At 45.8% G+C, this 21835-nt stretch overlaps 1 protein-coding gene across 6 annotated transcripts in view; it reads left to right on the forward strand.

The window, feature by feature from the left end:
• The window catches only part of LOC130355729 (zona pellucida-like domain-containing protein 1), a 206197-nt gene that overhangs the window by 159232 nt on the left and 25130 nt on the right, over positions 1-21835 (forward strand). The window contains exon 1 of one of the 6 annotated variants that reach the window (XR_008888641.1): positions 471-600. The exons of the other annotated variants lie outside the window; for them this stretch is intronic. The gene's annotated coding sequence lies outside the window, so the exon portion shown is untranslated. Of the gene's footprint in view, positions 1-470; positions 601-21835 lie in introns of those variants that run through there. 6 annotated transcript variants of the gene reach the window in all.

Raw genomic sequence — 21835 nt, forward strand, 5'->3', positions numbered from 1 at the left:
TATTTTTTCCCGGTCTTTTTTCTCATTTTCCCTCCTTATTTTCATTTTCCATTTTCCATTTTATGGAACCTTCCTTATTTCTTCTTTCTTTTTCATATGTCTGCCTGTAGGAATATGTTAACTTATTTATTGTATATATGACTAAAAGGTGTTGATTTAAAAAAATATATATATTTTTCATTCTTTATAGGCACTGTTCACACTATATGTATGCCACATCCAGAGGGAGAAGAAAACGCATGGGGGATTCCACAGTCCTAAACATCATTATATTATCTGTGTATTACATTGCTCTGTCATTATGTTAAACATAAAGTCTATGTTCCTCCTGTTTCCATTCTATTGGTCGACCTCAGTGAAATACAGTACCATTGGTCATTATGATCTGACAGCTAGATCCATGTATTCACTACAGACAGGTGGCGCTGGTTGCACTGCGAATAAGTGCAAGTGCACGCAATGACATGAGAGGAGACGGAACTACCGGCAGATGACGCGCAGCATCTGTGAGCAGCCGCAGTCTTACTGTTTACAAACAGAGGACGGAGCGTGGATTGAACACGGCAAATGGATCCTCCGTGAGTTATGAAACATCTGAAGGTTAGATGGGCATTGTGGAGTCCCCCTAATGCTGTATTTCCGCTGGTTTTTATGATACACATTTTATTTATTGTACATCTCATGTTATTATATTGTTTGACAGTTCTTAAGCCACATGACCTATATGTAAACATATGAGATTTAGGAGGTGGTCTGAACTAATAATGTCATATTGTTTGCACTTGTGTTTCCACCAATCAGGTGCATTTGGTACCCATATAAGAATGTCTTATTGATGTTTGTATCATGCTTGAAAAAGGCTTGTTAGCCAAAATGTCGCACTTGTTGATGCAATATAAAGCCTGCACTTTATCCAGACCTAGTGAATGGTGCTGATTCCTCGAGGGGAAGCTGTGTGTATGTATGTATATATATATATATATATATATATATATATATATATATATATATATATACATATTTCCTCAAAGAAATGCAGCACTACTTCACCACTCAGTTCCCGATGCCAGCGCTCCGACTCTATCACAGTCAAAGTAGATATCACAAAAATGGTGCAGCACTCCAATGCAAAAGTTTTGTATTTAATTTATTTCCTCATGTCACACAAATAAACTGCAATGTTTCAGCTCCTCAATGGAGCCTTTTTTAAGCATGATATATATATATATATATATATATATATATATATATATATATATATATAGCAGCTACTAGTGCTAGCTACTGACTGGGGTGCAGGATGTATAGATCCTGTGCGTGACTCGGGGTGGTAAGATGTATCACTTTGTGACACCAGGGCACCGTTCACTTACACTGTCCAAGGATACAACCGCTTCTCCTGGGCCAGGCCCAGGATAATAAATACACCCATGCCAGGTTATGGATAACTATGTCTTTACTTTGATGGAGGTAGCAGATCTCAAACAATAAAGTCTCTTGTGCAGAAGGATGGGCATAGTAGAACCTGGGAAGCCTTGGGAGTTTTAGTTGCTATTGAATGCAGCTTTAAGATTATAAGCAGCACATGCTGACTTGAAAGACCTACCTTGACTGACTGACTGAAGTAGAGATTTTTCCCCAAGAGCTTTGCTTATCTCAGCTTGCTAGCAGGAACACACTCTCCTTAGTGCAACTGTACTGGACTGCAGCTCCTCACTGACTGAACTCTCCTCCTAACTTAACCATACAGAACAACTCCTTACCCCGACTACATTACATATGGGCTAGGTTTGGGGATTTCTCATTGGGTGTCAGGGTCACCTGGTCCCTCTGTCACAATCCCTTAACCCCTTAAGAACCCAGTCAATTTTCACTGTAGGAACCGGCCATTTTTTGAACACCTGACCACTTTCACTTTAAGCATTAATAACTCTGCGATGCTTTTAACTTTCATTCTGATTCCGAGATAGTTTTTTCGTGACATATTCTACTTTATGTTAGTGGTAAAATGTTGTTGATACTTGCATTGTTTCTTGGTGAAAAATTCCAAAATTTGATGAGAAAATTGAAATTTTTTTTTAACTTTGAAGCTCTTTGCTTATAAGGAAAATGAATATTCCAAAGAAATTATATATTGATTCACATATACAACATGTCTACTTTATGCTTGCATCATAAAGTTGACATGTTTTTACTTTTGGAAGACATCAGAGGGCTTCAAAGTACAGCAGCAATTTTCGACAAAATTTTAAAAATCGAAAATTTTCAGGGACCAGTTCTGTTTTGAAGTGGATTTGAAGGGCCTTCTTATTGGAAATACCCAACAAATGACCCCGTTATAAAAACTGCACCCCTCAAAGTGTTCAAAAGGTTTGTTAACCCTTTAGGTGTTTCACAGGAATAGCAGCAAATTGAAGGAGAAAATTCAAAATCAAAATTTTTCCCCATTTCCCCCAAATTTTTAATTTTTACAAGGGATAATAGGACAAAATGCCCCCCAAAATGTGTAACCCATCTCTTCTGAGTATGGAAATACCCCATGTGTGGACGTCAAGTGCTCTGCTGGCGCACTACAATGCTCAGAAGAGGAGTCACATTTGGCTTTTGAAAAGCCAATTTTGCTGAAATGGTTTTTGGAGGGCATGTCGCATTTAGGAAGCCCCTATGCTGCCAGAACAGCAAAAAAAAAAAAAAAAAACTCATAGCATACTATTTTGGAAACTACACCCCTCAAGGAATGCAACAAGGGGTACAGTGAGCCTTAACACCTCACAGGTGTTTGATGACTTTTTATTAAATTCGGATGTGATGTGTAAATGAAAAAAAATTTTTTTTGCTAAAATGCTGCCTTTTCCCCAAATTTTTTATTTTTACAAGGGGTAATAGGAGAAAATGACCCCCAAAATTTGTAACCCCATTTCTTCTGAGTATGGAAATACCCAATGTGTGGATGTCAAGTGCTCTGCTGGCGCACTACAATGCTCAGAAGAGGAGGAGCGCCATTGAGCTTTTGGAAACAGAATTTGGTTGGAATACAAGTCGGGGGCCATGTGCGTTTACAAAGCCCCCCGTGGTGCCAGAACAGTGGAACCCCCCCACATGTGACCCCATTTTGGAAACTACACCCCTCACAGAATTTAATAAGGGTTGCAGTGAGTATTTAAACCCCACTGACATTTGACAGATCTTTGGAACAGTGGGCTGTGCAAATTAAAAATTAAATTTTTAATTTTCACGGACCACTATTCCAAAAATCTGTCAGACACCTGTGGGGCATAAATGCTCACTGTAACCCTTATTACATTACATGAGGGGTGTAGTTTCCAAAATGGGGTCACGTGGGGGGGGGTCCATTGTTCTGGCTCTATGAAGGCTTTGTAAACACACGTGGCCTTCAATTCAGGACAAATTATATCTTCAAAATCCCAATGGTGCTCTTTCTCTTCTGAGCATTGTAGTGCTCCAGCAGAGCATTTTACATCCACATATGGGGTATGTTCTTACTCAAAGGAAATGGGGTTACAAATTTTGGGGGGCTTTCTCCTATTTTTTCTTGTAAAAATGAAAAATTTAGGGTAACACCAGCATTTTAGTGAAAATTTTTTTTTTTCATTTTTCCATCCAAATTTGAAGAATTTTCATTAAACACCTGTGGGGTGTTAATGCTCACTTTACCCCTTGTTACGTTCCATGAGGGGTGTAGTTTCCAAAATGGGGTCACATGTGGGTATTTCTTTATTTTGCGTTTATGGCAGAACCGCTGTAAAATCAGCTACCCCTGTGCAAATCACCAATTTAGGCCTCAAATGTACATAGTGCGCTCTCACTCCTGAGCCTTGTTGTGCGCCCACAGAGCATTTTACGCCCACATCTGGGGTATTTCCGAACTCAGGAGAAATTGCGTTACAAATTTTGGGGGTCTTTTTTTCCTTTTAACACTTGTGAAAATAAAAAGTATGGGGCAACACCAGCATGTCAGTGTAAATTTTTTAATTTTTTTACACTAACAGACTGGTATAGACCTCAACTTTTCCTTTTCATAAGGGGTAAAAGGAGAAAAAGCCCCCCAAAATTTGTAGTGCATTTTCTCCCGAGTACGGACATACCCCATATTTGGCCCTAAACTGTTTCCTTGAAACGACAGGGCTCCGAAGTGAGAGAGCGCCATGCGCATTTGAGGACTAAATTAGGGATTGCATAGGGGTGGACATAGGAGTATTCTACGCCAGTGATTCCCAAACAGGGAGCATCCAGCTGTTGCTAAACTCCCAGCATGCCTGGACAGTCAGTGGCTGTCCGGAAATGCTGGGAGTTGTTGTTTTGCAACACCTGGAGGCTCTGATTTGGAAACACTGCCGTACAATAAGTTTTTCATATTTTTTTTGGGGGGGGGGGGGGGACAGTGTAAGGGGGTGTATATGTAGTGTTTTACCCTTTATTATGTGTAAGTGTAGTGTAGTGCAGTGTTTTTAGGGTACGTTCACACTGGCGAAAAATTTGCCGCAGCTCATACTTGAAGCAGGAAGCTTACTGTAAACCTGCCCGTGTGAATGTACCCTGTACGTTCACATGGGGGGGGGGCAAACCTCCAGCTGTTTCAAAATTACAACTCCCAGCATGTACTGACAGACCGTGCATGCTGGGAGTTGTAGTTTTGCAACAGCTGGAGGCACACGGTTTGGAAAACCTTCAGTTAGGTTCTGTTACCTAACTCAGTATTTTCCAACCAGTGTGCCTATAGCTGTTACAAAACTACAACTCCCAGCATGTACTGATGCTGGGAGATGTAGTTATGCAACAGCTGGAGGTACGCAGCTGTTTGGGCATGCTGGGATTTGCCGTTTTGCAACATCTGGAGGGCTACAATTAGAGACCACTGCACAGTGATCTCCAAACGGTGGACCTGCAGATGTTGCAAAACTACAAATCCCAGCATGCACAGACAGTAAACTGCTGTGTGGGCATGCTGGGAGTTGTAGTTTTGCAAGATCTAGAGGGCAGTATAGAGATCACTGTGCAGTGGTCTCTAAACTGTAGACTTCCAGCTTTTGCAAAACTGCAAATCCCAGCATGCCCAAACAGCTGTCTGGGCATGCTGATAGTTGTAGTTTTGCAACATCTGGAGGGCTGCAGTGTAGAGACCACTGTATAGTGGTCTCAGACTGTAGCCCTCTAGATGTTGCTAGGCACCTTACCGGCTTCCATTGGATCCAGGGAGCCATCCTCTTTTGCCGCACAACATGCCGCCCGCGCCGATCACCGCAGCCTCCACCGATGGGTAAGTGTATCTTTGGCACCCAGTCCCCTTCAGTTCCCCGTTCTGCCCGGCCTATTGTGGGTGGGCAGAACAGGGAAAACGAAAGTTAACCCCGTCGCCCCCGATCTGCTATTGGTCGTCGCTTTTGTCGACCCATAGCAGGGATAGGAGGGGTGGCCCCATGCCACCTCACTCCTATCCCTTCAGGGGGATCGTAGATGTCATGGACAACAGCGATCCCCCTTATATTCCCGGTCACTGGGTCACCATAGACCCGTATGACCCGGAATCGGCCCAAATCGCAAGTGTAAATTCACTTGCGATTTGCGCCGATCGTCGACATGACTGATGACCCCCCCCTGGGCATTTGCGCCAGGTGCCTGCTGATCGATATCAACAGTCACCCTGGTCCGATCCCCCCAGGTACAAGTACGCCCTGGGTCCTTAAGACCCAGGTACAGAAGACGTATGCATACGCCCTGGGTCCTGTACGGGTTCAAGGTACAGAGCATATACCACTAGGGGGATCTCATACAACTCTGCTGTGTTGATAAGCTTATACTTAGGCCCCACTCCCCCCTACCGTATCTGGCACATGCACCCTGGGTGGCTACAGGCCGGGGCTGTTGTTGAGGCTTTGGGGGTAGCTCATGTTGACTACTGGGAGCAGAATGCTGCTTATCCTGACCCCTTAGTTCAATGGGATGCATACAAGCCACGATTAGAGGGGCCTTTATAGCGGGAGTTGCAGGCCAGCGGTAAATTAGATCAGAGTTGGAGGGTAGGCTGATGCAGGAGGTAGGTATTCTGGAGGCAGAGTATGTAAGGAATCCCTACCCTGTGAATAAGAGTGCATGGGCCAAAGCTCAAAGATCCCTGTTAGTTGTTCAGAAGGATAGGGTACAGTTGCGGTTAACAGATAGGAAGGCTGCCCTCTTTGAATTCGGGGACATAAATGGTAAACTGTTGGCATATTTGGCGAGGGTTAGTCGTCCTGCTGCCTCTATCCCCTGTATTAAGGGTACTCGTCTTTATAAGTTGCCCCTTTCTTTGCTCTGTCAAGGGGAACTATTGTTCTTCCAACATGACTAATCCCTTCCCACACTTAGTCATGCACAAGCGGTGGCGTTAGATGCCCCCTTTACAATTGAACAGGTGGAACAGGTCATACGAGACCTTCCCCTTGGGAGGCCCCTGGTTTGGATGGGATGATAGTGGATTTGTATTGAATGAATGAGAAGTGTTTGGCCCCTATACTCCTTCACTTATTTCACTCAATAGCTGAGGCCGAGGCTCTTCCAGACACTATGCAGGAAGCGTTGATTGTAATGCTTCCTAAGCCTGGGAAGGATCCATTGCTACCTGATTCTTATAGACCTATTTCCCTGTTGAATGTTGATATTCAGATCTTGGCTAGAGTGTTGGCTACTCGCCTGTATGGGGTGATTGGCGCTATCATTCATCCTGACCAAACTGGGTTTATGCCAGGTAGGGCCACAGACGTTAATGTGAATCGTCTGCAACTTAACATAGCTGCGGTGGGGGAGGGCTTCCCTACTGAAGTGGTAGTCAGTCTGGATATTTACAAATCCTTTGACTGTGTTATGGCCATATTTGTGAGAGGTTCTAGGTACGTTTGGGTTTGGCCCTAAATTCTGCACATGGGTCCGCTTGCCATATGATGGTCCTAGGGATCGTATTTATACTAACTTAGATGTGTCTGCTGCCTTCCCCCTGGGCCGTGGAACGAGGCAGGGGTGTCCGCTATCTCTCTTCCCTTTAATATGTATGAAGCCAAATGGCAGAGGAGAGAGGAATCAGGCATGTCGGGTTTCAACAGCCTGATCCGTTTGCTCCAGGGGAGATACGCAGGAAGCAGAGAAGACTGACTATGGCTTCCTCACTTTTACCCACTGAGAAGACATGCATGATTGACCAAGTGTGCATGTGTATGGTGGGATGGGGAGAGATAAAGATAGGTGTGGACTGAATAACAACTATCTTATGTGTTTAACCAACTTTAGTGTGGATTCACATATCTTGGGGTTGCTTTGATGGTAAGTTCATGGATTTTTTCAAATTTTTAAATATGTCATACTGTTGCAAAAATTTCCATAACAGCAACTGACATGCGCAAATTCCCCATTAGATGCAATTTTTTTATTTATTGTTTTTGATATAGTGTGGATATTATCAGTTTAAATAAGAGATCATTTCAGTTTTCTGCTAGCACAGGATAATACATTAGCAACACATTATTGTGCCAGTCAAACTGAGCGCTGGGCATTTAATGGCCAGTTTGATCACATTCTCACAAGTTTTTATAATGCTTCCAGATTCATTTGGCTTGGTAAGTGAGGTTAATTTCCAATACTGGCTGAAATATTACAACAGTTTACAATCATAATTCCACAGATTGCTTCAATGCATAATTAAAAACGCAAACAGAAGGGAAGCATGGCTTAAAAAAAAAAACCTAAGAAACCATATTATGGTGAGGCATTTCGGTAGAAAAATGTAACTTTTTTGTGTTTGTTTTTTTAGCTGTTTTATCTGCATTTTTTTTCTTTTTTTTTTGTTCGCTAGAAGTCAATTGGAAAATATAAATTTCTGTATCCATAATGTTTTTTTTTGGTGTTGTTAGGGTCACAGCAGGTGGTGGATCCTCTGGGCCTGTGTGGATGATGACATGAGCCGTGCCAGGGAGCGGAGTCTAAGGTGCCGCTGGTTTTCACCAGAGCCCGTCGCAAAGCGGGATGGTTTTGCTACGGAAGGCGGCACCCAGGTTGCTACCCCCAGCACGACTTGTCCACACATGTAGCTGGGAGGTGGCGTGGCACAGAAGGAGACTGGAAGGACGTGGCAAGATGGCAGTAGGTCAGGGAAGGTGGCACAGGTGCAGGGTCAGGGCAGGTAGCAAGGAACAGGTACACAGTAACAGGGTCACAGGACTTTCACTATGGCAATAGACAACCAAAGATCCAGCAGGGAAACAAGGGAGGAGCTGATATTTAAGGACAGGAGACAGGTGTAGACACTTTGATTAATTGAGCAATGGCCCTTTAAGAGTGAGAGCTCCGGCGCGCAAGCGCTCTAGAAGGCGGCGGCACGTGCACCGGGGCTGCGAGGACAGGGAGGTGAGTGATGGGCTGGGATTCGCATGCGGGCGCGTCCCGCGTTGCAAATCCCAGCCCCGCCAGCAGCGGGGAAATGACAGAGCACTCAGGCCAACGTGTCTTGCCGGATTGCGGATGTTACAGGTGTTATTTTTCAGGTCAGTGTCACTGTTTACCCAATGTAAGGTGTTTTTCTCCTCTAGACATGACATCTTTTTAACTGCTTATTAAAAAAAAAAGCCTACATTATTTTTGTATGTTTCTTGTTTCTTTTATATTCTTCATAAAACATTATGCAATCACATGATCAAAGAATTGAATGCAGAAAAAAATCCATTACAGAGACCAAACTCAGGAAGTGCATGCAGGGCATGAAGAGGCACAGTTCTCTCAGGCTGCAGTGACAATGCTCCTGCTGGTGAATGCCCACTTTCTTCTGCCGGGAGCTCACATATTGTGAGGAAGGGGAAAGGTATGATACAGAGCTTTTTAAAGCTCAAAACATTTTTTTTAAGGGCAGGAGGGGTGTTAGGAGTCGTTCGGGAATATAATCTCAGTTAGTTTGGAAAATATGGTTTGATGACAGGCACTCTTTAAAGGGGTACTCCGGTGGAAAACTGTTTTTTAAATCGACTGGTGCCAGAAAGATAAACAGATTTGTAAATGACTTCTATTTAAAAATCCTAATCCTTCCTTTACTTATCAGCTGTTGTGTGCTCCACAAAAAGTTTTTTTCTTTTTTAATTTATTTTCTATCTGACCACAGTGCTCTTTGCTGACACCTCTGTTTATGTCAGGAACTGTCCAGAGCAGGATAGGTTTGCTATGGGGATTTGCTCCTGCTCTGGACAGTTCCTGACATGGACAGAGATGTTAGCAGAGAACACTGTGGCCAGACAGAAAATAAGCTAAAAAAGAAAAGAACTTCCTCTACAGTATACAGCAGCTGATAAGTACTGTAAGGATTAAGATATTTAAATAGAAGTAATTTACAAATCTATTTAACTTTCTGGCACCAGTTGATTAAAAATTTGTTTTCCACCGGAGTACCGCTTTAAAGGGTACCTCTCATCAAATAAACTTTTGATATATTTTAGATTAATGAATGTTGAATAACTTTCCAATAGCATGTTAATGAAAAATATGCTTCTTTCTATTGTATTTTTCCCGATCAGTCCTGTCAGCAAGCATTTCTGACTCATGCTGGAGTCCTAAACACTCAGAGCTGCCAGCCTGCTTTGTTCACAGCCAAAGAGGCTGTGGACAAAGCAGGCTGGCAGCTCTGAGTGTTCTCCTTTGTGAACAAAGCAGACTGGCAGCTCGTAGTGTTTAGGACTCCAGCATGAGTCTGAAATGCTTGCTGCCAGGATTGGTAGAGAGACCCCTAGTGGTCATTTCTTCAAAGTGGAAAATTAAATAGAAAGAAGCATATTTTTTAATAACATGCAATTGTAAAGTTATTCTGCATACATTAATCAATAATATATCAAAAGTTTTTTTGATGAGAGGTACCCTTTAAACCCAAGCAGTTTCAAGGTCTCAGAAAGAAGGTGTGTGAATGAGCCCTTAAAGGGAATCTGTCATCACTTTCATGCTGCCTGAACCATAATTGATCAGGGTACCTTCAGGCTGCCTGCTGGTCTTGACTGATAGATCTCTCCCTATGCCTAATTTTTTTTGTTATTTAATATATAAAGGGTTAATAGGTTTTCAGGCTATTAGCTGTGGTCCCTGGCTATTGATTCCAGCAGGGGGATGTCTGGTACAGAATGGGAACATGTCAGAATCCTGCTCAAAAGCCGACCCCCCCCAGGATGTCCTGGGGAGGGAAGGGGTGAAAGTGAAGCTGTACTTCCAGGCAGGATTCGCATGGCTCATTAAAATAAAATATGATTCAGGTTTTTTTTTTTGTTTTAGATGCTTATGAGGGAGTTTAGCCCCTTATGGACCCATTTTCACCTTAAAGACTCCAAAAATTTCTGTTTTTGCACTTTTGTTTTTTCCTCCTCACCTTCTAAAAATCATAGTGTTCAATTTTGCACCTACAGACCCATATAAGGACTTGTTTTTTGCGTCACCAATTGTACTTTGTAATGCCATTGTCACGATGCCGGCTGGCGGGTAGTGGATCCTCTGTGCCAGAGAGGGATTGGCGTGGACCGTGCTAGTGGATCGGTTCTAAGTCACTACTGGTTTTCACCAGAGCCCGCCGCAAAGCGGGATGGTCTTGCTGCGGCGGTAGTGACCAGGTCGTATCCACTAGCAACGGCTCAACCTCTCTGGCTGCTGAAGATAGGCGCGGTACAAGGGAGTAGACAGAAGCAAGGTCGGACGTAGCAGAAGGTCGGGGCAGGCAGCAAGGATCGTAGTCAGGGGCAACGGCAGGAGGTCTGGAACACAGGCTAGGAACATACAAGGAACGCTTTCACTGGCACAATGGCAACAAGATCCGGCAGGGAAGTGCAGGGGAAGTGAGGTGATATAGGGAAGTGCACAGGTGAAGACACTAATTGGAATCACTGCGCCAATCAGCGGCGCAGTGGCCCTTTAAATCGCAAAGACCCGGCGCGCGCGCGCCCTAGGGAGCGGGGCCGCGCGCGCCGGGACAGGACCGAGGGAGAGCGAGTCAGGTACGGGAGCCGGGGTGCGCATCGCGAGCGGGCGCTACCCGCATCGCGAATCGCATCCCGGCTGGAAGCAGAATCGCAGCGCCCCGGGTCAGTGGATCTGACCGGAGCGCTGCAGCGGAGAGAGTGTAGCGAGCGCTCCGGGGAGGAGCGGGGACCCGGAGCGCTCGGCGTAACAGTACCCCCCCCTTGGGTCTCCCCCTCTTTTTAGGGCCTGAGAACCTGAGGAGCAGACTTTTATCTAGGATGTTGTCCTCAGGTTCCCAGGATCTCTCTTCAGGACCACAACCCTCCCAGTCCACTAGAAAAAAAGTTTTCCCTCTGACCTTTTTAGAGGCTAAGATCTCTTTGACAGAGAAGATGTCCGAGGAGCCGGAAACAGGAGTGGGAGGAACAGATTTGGGAGAAAAACGGTTGAGGATGAGTGGTTTAAGAAGAGAGACGTGAAAGGCATTAGGGATACGAAGAGAAGGAGGAAGAAGAAGTTTGTAAGAGACAGGATTAATTTGACACAAAATTTTGAAAGGACCAAGATAGCGTGGGCCCAACTTGTAGCTAGGGACACGGAAGCGGACATATTTAGCGGAGAGCCATACCTTGTCTCCAGGGGAAAAAACGGGAGGAGCTCTTCTTTTCTTATCCGCGAACCTCTTCATGCGTGATGAAGCCTGTAGGAGAGAATTTTGGGTCTCTCTCCATATAATGGAAAGGTCACGAGAAATTTCATCCACAGCGGGCAGACCAGAGGGCAAGGGGGTAGGGAGGGGGGGAAGAGGGTGACGGCCGTACACCACGAAAAATGGGGATTTGGAGGAAGATTCAGAGACTCTGAAGTTATACGAGAATTCGGCCCATGGAAGGAGATCTGCCCAGTCATCCTGGCGGGAGGAAACAAAATGTCGCAAATAATCACCCAAGACTTGGTTAATTCTTTCTACTTGTCCATTGGACTGGGGATGATATGCAGAAGAAAAATTTAATTTAATCTTGAGTTGTTTACAGAGAGCCCTCCAGAATTTAGACACGAATTGGACGCCTCTATCCGAGACGATCTGCGTAGGCAATCCGTGAAGACGAAAAATGTGTACAAAAAATTGTTTAGCCAACTGAGGCGCTGAAGGAAGACCAGGAAGAGGGATGAAATGTGCCATTTTGGAGAATCGATCAACGACCACCCAAATAACAGTGTTGCCACGGGAAGGGGGTAAATCAGTAATAAAATCCATACCAATCAGAGACCAAGGCTGTTCGGGGACAGGCAGGGGATGAAGAAAACCAGCGGGCTTCTGGCGAGGAGTCTTATCCCGGGCACAGATAGTGCAGGCTCGCACAAAGTCCACAACATCCGTCTCCAGAGTCGGCCACCAATAGAAGCGGGAGATGAGTTGCACAGATTTCTTGATGCCCACATGACCAGCGAGATGGGAGGAGTGACCCCATTTGAGGATTCCGAGGCGTTGGCGTGGAGAAACAAAGGTCTTTCCTGGAGGAGTTTGCCTGATGGAGACTGGAGAAGTGGAGATCAGGCAGTCAGGTGGAATGATGTGTTGCGGAGAGAGTTCAACTTCTGAGGCATCCGAGGAACGAGAGAGAGCATCGGCCCTAATGTTCTTATCGGCAGGACGAAAGTGAATCTCAAAATTAAATCGGGCAAAGAACAGAGACCACCGGGCCTGGCGAGGATTCAGCCGTTGGGCAGACTGGAGGTAGGAGAGGTTCTTGTGGTCGGTGTAAATAATAACTGGAAATCTTGATCCCTCCAGCAGATGCCTCCATTCCTCAAGTGCTAATTTAATGGCTAGAAGCTCTCGATCCCCGATGGAGTAGTTCCTCTCCGCCGGAGAGAAGGTCCTAGAAAAAAAACCACAAGTGACAGCATGCCCGGAAGAATTTTTTTGTAAAAGAACAGCTCCAGCTCCCACTGAGGAGGCATCAACCTCCAATAGGAAGGGTTTGGAAGGGTCAGGTCTGGAGAGCACGGGAGCCGAAGAAAAGGCAGACTTGAGTCGTTTAAAGGCGTCTTCCGCTTGAGGAGGCCACGACTTGGGATCGGCATTTTTTTTGGTTAAAGCCACGATAGGAGCCACAACGGTAGAAAAATGTGGAATAAATTGCCTGTAATAATTGGCGAACCCCAAAAAGCGTTGGATAGCACGGAGTCCGGAGGGGCGTGGCCAATCTAAGACGGCAGAGAGTTTGTCTGGATCCATTTGTAGTCCCTGGCCAGAGACCAAATATCCTAGAAAAGGAAGAGATTGGCATTCAAACAGACATTTCTCAATTTTGGCATAGAGTTGATTGTCACGAAGTCTCTGAAGAACCATACGGACATGCTGGCGGTGTTCTTCTAGATTGGCAGAGAAAATTAGGATATCGTCCAGATATACAACAACACAGGAGTATAGCAGATCACGAAAAATTTCATTGACAAAGTCTTGGAAGACAGCAGGGGCGTTGCACAGGCCAAAGGGCATGACCAGATACTCAAAGTGTCCATCTCTGGTGTTAAACGCCGTTTTCCACTCATCCCCCTCTCTGATGCGGATGAGGTTATAGGCGCCTCTTAAGTCCAATTTAGTAAAGATGTGGGCACCTTGGAGGCGATCAAAGAGTTCAGAGATGAGGGGTAGGGGGTAGCGGTTCTTAACCGTGATTTTATTAAGACCGCGGTAGTCAATGCAAGGACGTAGGGAGCCATCTTTTTTGGACACAAAGAAAAATCCAGCTCCGGCAGGAGAGGAGGATTTACGGATAAAGCCCTTTTTTAAATTTTCCTGGACATACTCAGACATGGCAAGAGTCTCTGGGGCAGAGAGAGGATAAATTCTGCCCCGGGGTGGAGTAGTACCCGGGAGGAGGTCGATAGGGCAATCATAAGGCCTGTGAGGAGGTAGAGTCTCAGCTTGTTTTTTGCAGAAAACATCCGCGAAGTCCATATAGGCCTTAGGGAGACCGGTTACTGAGGGAACCACAGAGTCACGGCAAGGGTTACTGGGAACCGGTCTTAGACAGTCCTTGGAACAAGAGGGCCCCCAACTCTTGATCTCCCCAGTGGACCAATCCAGGGTTGGGGAATGGAGTTGAAGCCAGGGAAGTCCAAGGAGAATTTCCGAGGTGCAATTGGGGAGGACCAAAAGTTCAATCCTCTCGTGATGAGATCCGATGCTCATTAGAAGGGGCTCCGTGCGGAAGCGTATGGTACAGTCCAATCTTTCATTGTTTACACAATTGATGTAAAGGGGTCTGGCGAGACTGGTCACTGGGATGTTGAACCTGTTGACGAGAGAGGCCAAAATAAAATTTCCTGCAGATCCAGAGTCCAAGAAGGCCACGGTAGAGAAGGAGGAGGCAGAGGCAGACATCCGCACAGGCACAGTAAGACGTGGAGAAGCAGAGTAGACATCAAGGACTGTCTCACCTTTGTGCGGAGTCAGCGTACGTCTTTCCAGGCGGGGAGGACGGATAGGACAATCCCTCAGGAAGTGTTCGGTACTAGCACAGTACAGGCAGAGGTTCTCCATGCGGCGTCGTGTCCTCTCTTGAGGTGTCAGGCGAGACCGGTCGACCTGCATAGCCTCCACGGCGGGAGGCACAGGAACAGATTGCAGGGGACCAGAGGAGAGAGGAGCCGAGGAGAAGAAACGCCTCGTGCGAACAGAGTCCATATCTTGGCGGAGCTCCTGACGCCTTTCGGAAAAACGCATGTCAATGCGAGTGGCTAGGTGAATAAGTTCATGTAGATTAGCAGGAATTTCTCGTGCGGCCAGAACATCTTTAATGTTGCTGGATAGGCCTTTTTTAAAGGTCGCGCAGAGGGCCTCATTATTCCAGGACAATTCTGAAGCAAGAGTACGGAATTGTACGGCATACTCGCCAACGGAAGAATTACCCTGGACCAGGTTCAACAGGGCAGTCTCAGCAGAAGAGGCTCGGGCAGGTTCCTCAAAGACACTTCGGATTTCCGAGAAGAAGGAGTGTACAGAGGCAGTGACGGGGTCATTGCGGTCCCAGAGCGGTGTGGCCCATGACAGGGCTTTTCCGGACAGAAGGCTGACTACGAAAGCCACCTTAGACCTTTCAGTGGGAAACAGGTCCGACATCATCTCCAGATGCAGGGAACATTGGGAAAGAAAGCCACGGCAAAACTTAGAGTCCCCATCAAATTTATCCGGCAAGGATAGGCGTAGCCCAGGAGCGGCCACTCGCTGCGGAGGAGGTGCAGGAGCTGGCGGAGGAGATGACTGCTGAAGCTGTGGTAGTAACTGTTGTAGCATAACGGTCAGTTGAGACAGCTGTTGGCCTTGTTGCGCTATCTGTTGTGACTGCTGGGCGACCACCGTGGTGAGGTCAGCGACAACTGGCAGAGGAACTTCAGCGGGATCCATGGCCGGATCTACTGTCACGATGCCGGCTGGCGGGTAGTGGATCCTCTGTGCCAGAGAGGGATTGGCGTGGACCGTGCTAGTGGATCGGTTCTAAGTCACTACTGGTTTTCACCAGAGCCCGCCGCAAAGCGGGATGGTCTTGCTGCGGCGGTAGTGACCAGGTCGTATCCACTAGCAACGGCTCAACCTCTCTGGCTGCTGAAGATAGGCGCGGTACAAGGGAGTAGACAGAAGCAAGGTCGGACGTAGCAGAAGGTCGGGGCAGGCAGCAAGGATCGTAGTCAGGGGCAACGGCAGGAGGTCTGGAACACAGGCTAGGAACATACAAGGAACGCTTTCACTGGCACAATGGCAACAAGATCCGGCAGGGAAGTGCAGGGGAAGTGAGGTGATATAGGGAAGTGCACAGGTGAAGACACTAATTGGAATCACTGCGCCAATCAGCGGCACAGTGGCCCTTTAAATCGCAAAGACCCGGCGCGCGCGCGCCCTAGGGAGCGGGGCCGCGCGCGCCGGGACAGGACCGAGGGAGAGCGAGTCAGGTACGGGAGCCGGGGTGCGCATCGCGAGCGGGCGCTACCCGCATCGCGAATCGCATCCCGGCTGGAAGCAGAATCGCAGCGCCCCGGGTCAGTGGATCTGACCGGAGCGCTGCAGCGGAGAGAGTGTAGCGAGCGCTCCGGGGAGGAGCGGGGACCCGGAGCGCTCGGCGTAACAGCCATTACTTATTTTATAATATAATATGCGACAAAACAAAACAAAATATTTGTGGGGTGAAATGAAAAAAAAAAGCCATTTTGCAAATTATTAGGGCTTCCGTTTCTATGCAGTACACTTTTCGTTAAATATGACACCTTATCTTCATTCTGTAGGTCCATACGGTTACAGGGATACCCGATTTATGTAGGTTTTATTTATTTTACTAATTATAACTAAATGCACCAAAATGAGTATGTTTACAATTGGCATGTTCTGACCCCTATAACTTTTTTATTTTTCTGCATATGGGACTATATGAGGGCTCATTTCTTGCATTGTGGTCTGTAGTTTTTATTGGTACCATTGTTTTGATGTTTTGACTTTTTGATCAATTTTTATTAATATTTTTATGGACTTTGGTATTTTTTTTACGTGTACACCATCGACCGTGCGGTTTAGCTAACCTTATATTTTAATAGACAGACATTTACACATGCGGCGGTACCACAAATTCTTTTTTTTTCTTAAATTATTTTATTTAAAAAATAGGAAAAGGGGGGCTTATTCACATGTATTCTCTCTTATTTTTTAAATGTTTACACTTTTTTCTCTACACTTTTTTTTACACTTTTTACAAACTTGGAGCAGTGGATCAGCGAATCCTGTCGCCCAGTTAGCTGATCGGGACATCGCAATTCTGTCGCGATAGTTTCGATCAGCTATGCTGAGCTGCGGGGAAAGTTTTACTTTCACTTTAGATGCCACGATTAAAGGGGTATTCCAGGCAAAAACTTTTTTTTATATATCAACTGGCTCCGGAAAGTTAAACCGATTTGTAAATTACTTCTATTAAAAAATCCTAATCCTTCCAATAGTTATTAGCTTCTGAAGTTTTCTGTCTAACTGCTCAATGATGATGTCACGTCCCGGGAGCTGTGCATGATGGGAAAATATCCCCATAGGGACTGCACAGCTCCCGGGACGTGAGTCATCAGAAAGCAGTTAGACAGAAAACAGCAACTCAACTTCAGAAGCTAATAACTATTGGAAGGATTAAGATTTTTTAATAGAAGTAATTTACAAATCTGTTTAACTTTCCGGAGCCAGTTGATATATAAAAAAAAGTTTTTGCCTGGAATACCCCTTTAACTGATGAAGGCATTTAAAGGGTTAATGCCGGACATCGACCTGATTGGTGCTGCCATGCATTAACCACTGGTCCTGGCTGCTCGTAGCAGTCGGGACCCATGGGGTTTGAAGCACTCGTGAGAATGCTTTAAAACCTGGTAATGGGACTCAGGATGTACAAGTACGCCCTGAGTCCTTAACCCGTTAAGGACACAGGGGGCGTACAGATATGCCCTGACGTCCTGGTACTTAAGAACACAGGACATACCTGTATGCTTGTGTGACTTTTAGTCCCTGCCGCGCCGGGCTGGGACCGGACCGGGATGCCAGCTGAAATCATTCAGAAGTTGATCGGCGGTGTACTATACACCGCCAATCACCTCCTGTAGCTGGGGGGAGGTGGCGATCCCATCACTTCCTAAGGAGCGTTGCTATTGGTCAGTCTGACCAATAGTAGCCAGCAGAGTAGGGGTTAATGTCCCCTTCTCTCAGCTCTGTTCACCCTCTGAGCTCAGTCAGCGGGTAGAGCTGAGAGAAGAATCCAGGGACCCCCCCCCCCCCCCTGTGAAGATCTGTGCCCCTCAGGGCTGAAGAAGTGCTTTTAGTGCAGTGTGGGCTTCAGTACAGGGACAGGTATGAGGTTAAAAAAAAAAATTCCCCCAACCCCCTAATAGGTCCTCAAGGGTCCACCGCTGATTTTGCACCGCGACCTATTAGGGTTTCAGGGTGCTGCATTTCCCCCCCCCCTTTTTTTTTTGCTATAGCTTTTTTTGTTTTTTTATAACGGTGTTTGACTTACAATCGCACACTGTTTTATAAAGTTTTCACCAAACATATACACTACACAATTGGCCACCCCCTCCCCCACACACCCTCCCTCCTGCCTCGTTTTTGGTTAGGCCCAATGGATGGTACGCCATCAATGCAGCCAAAATGAGGACATTTTGGGGCCTCGTGCTGCACATGGGCCTAGTCAAAAAACCGAGTACTGGAGTGGGGACATCCTCTACCAGACCCCACTTGGCCATGACACAGAAGCGGTTTGAAGCCATTCGGAAATGCCTGCATTACACTGATAGTGCGGCATGTCCCCCCCCCGAGGTGATCCTGCCTGTGACCGGCTTTACAAAGTGAGGCCGTTCATAGATCACTTTGGGGCCAAATTTTGGGAAGCCTACATACCGCTCAGGGAGCTCTCGGTAGATGAATCTCTTATCAGTTTTAAGGGGAGACTCATCTTCTGCCAGTATATTCCCTAGAAGTGGGCACAGTATGGTGTGAAACTCTACAAACTTTGCGAGAGTACCTACGGGTACACTTGCAAATTTAGAGTATATGAGGGATGGGATTCCCATATTGAACCCCCAGGATATCCCACCACTCTTGTTTGGGACCTTGTGCACCCATTTCCATTATCCATGTAAAGGGTTACCACCTTTAAATGGATAACTTTTATACCAGCATCCTTTGCCGCCAGATCCACGTCTGCTTGTGGGATCGTGCAGAAGCACCAGAGAGGCCTCCCTCTAAATTTTGTACAGACACCTATGTCTGGGTGAGTCCCGTGCCCCTACCCATGAAAACCTGTTGCTGGTCAGGTATAAGGATAAGAGGGATGTCCTTGAGCTGACCACTATTCATGGTAACGGCAGCTCACCTGTCCTTGTGCGAGGTACCAGTACAACAGTCCTCAAGCCTGATTGTATTCTGGACTACAATCAGTATATGGGGGGAGTTGATCTCTCTGATCAAGTCCTCAAGCCAAACATGGCTATGCGGAAAACACGGGTATGGTAAAAAATGTTGTGGTCTACTTGGTACAGGTTGCCATGTACAACTCTATTGTACTGTCCCAGTACGCTGGCTACACAAGGACATACCTCCAGTTCCAAGAAGAAGTCCTAAAGGCCATGATCTTTGGTGACCGTGAAAGAGCAGGCCGGAGTTCTCAAGGAACTGGAAATATAGGTGCCAGGATCGTCCCAGGCCAGCACTTTCCGAGTGAGGTCCTCCACACTGGAAAGAAGGGATGATCCCCAAAAAAATGCAAAGTGTGTCACAAGAGGGGATACGGAAGGACACCACCACTCAATGTGACACTTGCCCCGATCATCCGGGCCTCTGCATTAAAAACTGCTTGAGGGAGTATGACACTTCCATGCAGTACTAAATTTTCCCTTTTCATTTTAATTTCTCTTAATTTGACCCCAATGTACCGAGTCCAGAGTACATTCCAAATGTTAACCCCATAAACCACTAAATTGCCTAATTTCATGAAAAAAATTGATAAGACCTCTGAGGGAATTTTTTCCAAATATGTGTCATGGGTCACTGAGTCACTATCATCAGGGACTTTTTTATGCTGCCTCAAATGCGCAGCACTCTCTCTCCACCTGAGCGGGGTGCCCATTTGAGGCAACATGTTAGAGAAAGCCACACCCATCACATTCCCAGAATGATAATTCAGAGGGGTGGGCAGATTTTTTAGTTTTGGCTATGCTCTGGGTCATCATTCTTGGAACATTACCTATTTTGTAATTTTATGGCCTACTGTACCCCACTTTACTAACTCAGTGTACCCCATCTAACTTTCCTTGAGGGGGGTCCCGCAGTTCTGGCTCCATAGTAGCTCAGTAAATGAGGCCCCTGACTGCGCTCCTGCTCTTCCGAGACCTGGTGTGCACCCGCAGAGCAGTTTACATCTTAATATGAAGTATGTCCTTACTCCAAAGATATGCATTTACAAATTTATGGTGACATTTTCTTCTGTTACCACTTTGGAAAATGAAAAATTTGAGGTAACCCCAGCATTTTAGTGTAAAAAAATCTAATTCTTCCTTTTCACATCCTACTTTAATGAACATTTATTATTTAAGGCTCACCGGACTGCTTATTACGTGCCTTGAGGGGTGTAGTTTTCAAATAGTGTTTTCTTTTTTGCTGTTCTGGCACCATAGGGGCTTCTTAAATGTGACATGCCCCCCAAAAACCATTTCAGAAAAACTCACTCTCCAAAATCCCATTGTTGCTCCTTCCTTTCTGAGGGGGGCTTTTTCTCCTTTTGCCCCTTGTAAAGTTTCAAAAACTGGGTCTACAAGGACATGAGAGTGTAAAAAATTAAGAATTAGAATTTTCTCCTTCACTTTGCTGCTATTCCTCTTAAACACCTAAACGGTTAGCACACTTTTTGAATGTCATTTTGAGTACTTTGAGGGGTGCATTTTTTATAATGGGGTCATTTATGGAGTATTTTTTATATGAAGGCCCTTCAAATCCACTTCAAATCTGAACTGGTCCCTGAAAAATTAAGATTTTGAAAATGTTGTGAAAAATTGGAAAATTGCTGATGAGCTTTGTAGCCCCCCTGATGTCTTCCAAAAGTAAAAACATGTCGACTTACAAGTAGACATATTGTATATGTGAATCAATATCTCATTTATTTGGTATGTCTATTTTCCTTATAAGCAGAGAGTTGCAAAGTAAAAAAAAATGCTAAATGTTCACACTTTTCATCAAATTTTTGAAGAAATTATACAAGTATCGATGAAAATTTACCTCTGACATGAAGTAGAATATGTCACAAAAAAATAAATCTCGGAATCAGAATGAAAAGTAAAAGCATTCCAGAGTTATTAAAGGGGTACTCGAGTGGAAAACTTTTTTTTTTCTAAATCAACTGGTGCCAGAAAGTTAAACAGATTTGTAAATTACGCCTATTAAAAAAATCTTACTCCTTCCAGTACTTATTAGCTGCTGAATACTACAGAGGAAACTCTTTTCTTTTTGGAACACAGCGTTCTCTGCTGACATCACAAGCACACTGCTCTCTGCAGACATGTCTGTCAATTTTAGGAATTGTCCAGAGCAGCATATGTTTTCTATGGAGATTTTCTCTCACTCTGGACAGTTCTTACAATGGACAGAGATGTCAGCAGAGAGCACTGTGCTCGTGATGTCTGCAGAGAGCTCTGTGTTCCAAAAAGAAAGTAATTTCCTCTGTAGTATTCAGCAGTTAATAAGTACTGGAAGGATTAATGTTAGGATTCGGCAGGCTGGATGTGGATCCCCTGTGTTAACGAGGGATTGGCGTGGACCGTGTCGGTGGACCGGTTCTAGGTTGCTACTGGTATTCACCAGAGCCCGCCGCAAAGCGGGATGGTCTTGCTGCGGCGGTAGCAACCAGGTCGTATCCACCGGCAACGGCTCAACCTCGCTGACTGCTGAGAAGGTGTGGGACAGAAGGACTAGACAGAGACAAGGTCAGACGTAGCAGAAGGCCGAGGCGGGCGGCAAGGTTCGTAGTCAATGGAGATAGCAAGAGGTCAGGAACACTGGTAAGGCAAACACTGTAAACGCTTTCTCTAGGCACAAGGCAACAAGATCCGGCAAGGAAGGGAAGGGAAGGGGAAGTGAGGTTATATAGACAGGTGCACAGGTGGAAGCTAATCAGACTGATTGGGCCAGGCACCAATCATTGGTGCACTGGCCCTTTAAATCTTAGAGAGCTGGCGCGCGCGCCCTAAGTAGCATAGCTGCGCGCGCCAGGACGTGACAGCCGGGGACCGGGACAGGTGAGTGACTTGGGATGTGATTCGCGAGCGGTCGCGTCCCGCTATGCGAATC

The sequence above is a fragment of the Hyla sarda genome, chromosome 2 (assembly GCF_029499605.1).
Source record: "Hyla sarda isolate aHylSar1 chromosome 2, aHylSar1.hap1, whole genome shotgun sequence".
Taxonomy (NCBI): domain Eukaryota; kingdom Metazoa; phylum Chordata; class Amphibia; order Anura; family Hylidae; genus Hyla; species Hyla sarda.